Here is a 4,373-nt window from a genome sequence, read left to right as displayed (position 1 = left end):
CATTAGATTTGCTAAACAAATGTATACACTCAAGATGAAAAACCCGTTTGAGTTGCTTGAAAAGGTCATTTCATTTATTTCAACTTTTTTTTTCCATGCATTGGTAACTAACAAAAAACTTTGAAGTTGGTCCAGTTTTGAGTGAGAACGCTGCCGTGAAATGAATGTGTATCGTAAAAATGTGTATCGTCAATTTCGTTCACTAAAAGTTACATTTTTGCCGCGGACATGATTACTTTCAGGGATGTTTCATGTTAAAAAAAGGATGTTACTCTAGTCAAGGTCAAGGTCAAAGTTTATTTCTATAGCACATTTCCAAACAGTCACTGCTGCCCCAAAGTGATGTACAAATATAGATAACGACATCAGATAAAAGCCCACTAAATAACTGGAAAACAGAACAGAATACGCAAAAAACAATAAAAACAGACAACAGATAAAAACTTTACTCAAAACAATAAAATGTCACAGCTCAGCTTATGTTTAAAGCCAATGCAAAAAGATGAGTTTTTAAAAGTGATTTAAAGCTCTCAATAGAGGAAGCTGCTCTAATGTTCCGGAGCTTAGGACCTGCCACTGAAAAAGCTCGGTCCCCTCTGGTTTTCAGTCTGAATCAGGGACAGACCTGAGTGCTCTGACTGGAGTGTGCAAAATCAGCATATCAGATAAATATGATGGTGCCAGCCCATTAAGAGATTTAAATACAAACAACAAGATCTGAAAATGGATTCTAAAAACGACAGGCAGCCAGTGGAGAGACGACAGTTTGGGGGTGATGTGGTCACTACGCCGGTTTTCTGTCAGCAGGCGTGCAGCCGCATTCTGAACTAATTGTAATCGGCGAACTGAAGACTGATCAAGGCCATAGTACAATGAGTTCCAGTAGTCCAGGAGATGTTTCCAGTTGGCTATGGGGTAGGTAAGGCTTGACCTTCCCAAGAAGTCTGAACTGAAAGAAGCTTGTTTTTGCCTCTGAGCTAAACTGTTTATACTTTCAATAAAAATACCAAGACTTTTTACAAGTGGGCAGTAGTTTGAGAATATACTAAGAGCACTGTTAAAACCAGAGACATCGGGCTTCCCAAAGGTAGGTAAATTTGGACGTCGTCTGCGAAGCTGTGAAAGGAAATGTTGTATTTTAGGAAGATTGATCCCAGGGGCAGCATATACAGCGAGAGCCTTAAGGCACCCCGCTGTCAATCGGGGCTTTATTTGAGTTAAAGGGCCGAGGTTTACAGAAAAAGACCCGTCCGTCAGATATGACTGAAACCACTTCAGAGTGCCTTTAATGCCAGCACAGGACTCGAGTCTCGACAATAAAATCTTGTGGTCAACCGTGTCGAACGCTGCAGTCGAATCTAAAAGCGCCAGCACAGCAGAGCTACCAGAATCAGAAATTAAAAGAAGATCATTAAAAACTTTTAAAAGAGCAGTTTCTGTGCTGTGACAAGATCTTAAAAATCTTTCAAAGATGTTGTTGGAGTGAAGGTGCAATTGAAGTTGCGCACATACCACTTTTTCTAAAACTTTGGATAGAAAAGGCACTTTAGAAACTGGCCTGTAGTTGGACAAAGCAGAGGGGTCCAGATTGTGCTAGTCAACACCACAATGTATCAATATTGGTCAAAAATATCGTGATATTTGATTTTCTCCATATTGTATGCAGTGGATTTGTGTGGATGTCAGTGTGTAAAAGGTGAATGAGAATTTCTAAGTAACAATATTCTGTTAATACGGAGCATTAAAGCTTCCACCTTTCATTACTCCACTGACTGCCAACAGCCACAGACCAATGCCCTGCTCTGAGAGTGGAGAGAAAATGACTCCTCAAGGTGGGAGAGCCCTCCTTAGTTAGCCTCCGTATTTCTGTGTGCTGCGAGCAGATGGCTGTTTCCATTGAGGATTATAATGAGCGCTGGAACAGATGTGGCAGGTGTCACTCATCTGCTACAAAAAGACACATACGAAAGGTTCAGCGCAACTGTTTGAGGGAATGTGCAGACGATCGTTATTTAACAATCATGTGAGTGTGCTCTGCTTTTTTCCCCTTGTAAAAGGATTGCATTTACGACTACTCAAAGCACTTTCAGCCTACAGGCACCATACACACACATTCATACACAGGTGGCCGAAGCTGCCATACAAGGTGCCACCTGCTCATCAGATTAACATTCATGCACATTCACACAGCACAGCGTCAGGAGCAATTAAGAGTTCAGCGTCTTGCCTAAGGACATTTCGATACGTAGACTGCAAGGGTTTGAACCAGCGACAGTGCTTTTTCCTCTGGCTTTACTGACTGAGCTGGCAGTTTGGGAAGGTTTGTTAGTTGATTGGTGGACACCTGGGTAGGCCTCAACCAAGACTATTTATACAAGTCGTGTCTGATTGATGTCTCGGTCCGTTTTTATCCAAATTAAGTGATATCGAATGAAAAATGCCTCATGGAAACAAAAATTTCATGAATATTGACTCAAATGAAATACATTCGGTCTCATTTGATTTTAAAAATCACAAAAGGAAAACATTAGTTGCAGAGGAAAAGGGAGTGAGATGACACCTGGACGTGGGTGAGAGATGTGAACCACACCACGGAGGTTAGAGGGGGTGGGCCCCAAATCCTTTAGGCCAACTTTACTGTTATGCCACGGGCTTGTTGGAAAGGGGAGCTGAATAATGCTGCAACGTTGGTCTAATTATTGGCTTGGGAAAAACTGGCATGTCCTTGTTTCAACTGGTTTTCTGACCTTTCATCTCAAGAAATCTGAATGAAAATGGGGTACATGGGTACGCACGAGTCTCCCCTTTATAGACACACCCAATGTGTGCTAATCCCATGCAGTGTGGGGCAAAAACCATGTATTTCTGTATAGCATGTAATATAAATGATATATTTAAATATTTCTGCCTGCTGGGGTCCCTAAACAGTCTTGGAATTGCATGAATTCACTATGACTGGAACACTGAGACTTGTGCATTAAATGAGCCCAATTGTAATAATGTGTGAAGATGTAAGCCCGCAAGGGAATACATTAGTTTACAAACCGTGCTTACCATCGCAAAAGAAACAAGATGAACGTGTCCATGTGCGCGAATCAATTGATTTAAGTGCGTGACCTTTCCACAAACTGCCATGAGACGGGGTTGGGTATCATGTATCCAAGTCCAAAATTCCATGACTTTATTACAGGAACATAGGACATGAAGTGTGTTATTAATGAACACTCATTGCTATGGTTGCTAATAGTGACATACTCATTATCTGTAATTGTGGAGCTGTCTCATGTGCAGCTTTTTTTTTTTTTGTTGCATGCCAGCCTTTCTAGTTCTTTTGTTAAATCAGTGACAAAGCAAATCAGGCAATCATTCATCTGGCTCGGGTGTGTGTGCCAGGTTCAGCACTTTCACCTGGTTCACCTGTGCTTGGATATCTGACAGTAAATCCATCCTCTGGCACAAACAAACAATCACACAATCGCTGGGAGGCTGACGCTGAACCGGAGAGAGCGCACCAATCACCCTGCCAGCCCAGCTCTGGATCGGGCCTTATCCCTGATTATTTGGCTTTCGCAGAAGCTCTTTCTCCTCTGGTAGTTTACGGCCTGAGACTCTGGAGAAACCGGCGCAATAAACAGGTTCAGTGACATCGAAGGTGAAAGGAAACACAGTCCTTAAAGAAGACAGCTTTGGGGATTTTCTTTATTGCTGTCTTCCGCTGTTATTTTACAGGAGGAGATTTCAAAATAAGCCTTGAAGGAACACTATCAGCTTGCCTCCTCTGTTTGTTCCTGTCTAAACCTAACAAAGGCTATCACAGAGGCTTCCACCTCCTTCCTTTTGTTTTAAACAGACTTGTTTTCCTAGTTTGTGGAGCTGAGGTGACTTAGCAGGGACTGTGAACAGGTTATCCTACTTATCTTTAACTCAGGCACTAAAGTCGATCTATCAGACTTGGCAGTTCTATGAAGTGGCAGATTAACGACTGACAGGGATCAGAAGCTAATGGGGGTGAACAGACACAAATTCTAGCATTTGACACTGGATTTGCCGCCAATTTGTCCCAGCTGTAATTAAAACCAAGGCAGGTCATTAGCTGACCACAGCAGCCTGACGGAGCTGCTGGAAATCCTTCTTCGCTGAGCAAAATGTTTCTGTTGGAATAGGGAGGGAGTAAGGGCCTACTGCTAAGAAATCAAGGATCAGGTGTATTTATTGATGTTCTCTAAAGCTCTAAAAGTTATGGAGCTTATCATTTTCATCATACCAAACCCCGTTCTTGATGTTGTTTATCTACATTTTTTTTATTTTCAGGCGCCCATATCCTGCTCATGTTCAGGTTCATAATTGTATTTTGAGGTTGTACCAGAATAGGT

At 42.0% G+C, this 4,373-nt stretch overlaps 1 long non-coding RNA gene across 1 annotated transcript in view; it reads right to left on the bottom strand.

The window, feature by feature from the left end:
- Positions 1-4,373, bottom strand: part of LOC116706463 (uncharacterized) — a 10,691-nt gene continuing 6,318 nt past the window's right edge. The window contains exons 2-3 of the long non-coding RNA XR_004336242.1: positions 113-118; positions 1-11 (exon numbers count right to left, since the gene is read on the bottom strand). This is a non-coding gene — a long non-coding RNA (uncharacterized LOC116706463). The remainder of the gene's footprint in view (positions 12-112; positions 119-4,373) is intronic.

The sequence above is a fragment of the Etheostoma spectabile genome, chromosome 18 (assembly GCF_008692095.1).
Source record: "Etheostoma spectabile isolate EspeVRDwgs_2016 chromosome 18, UIUC_Espe_1.0, whole genome shotgun sequence".
Classification (NCBI taxonomy): Eukaryota; Metazoa; Chordata; class Actinopteri; order Perciformes; family Percidae; genus Etheostoma; species Etheostoma spectabile.
The sequence above is the reverse complement of the archived record's forward strand: the minus strand, read 5'-3'. Positions and strand labels throughout refer to the sequence as shown.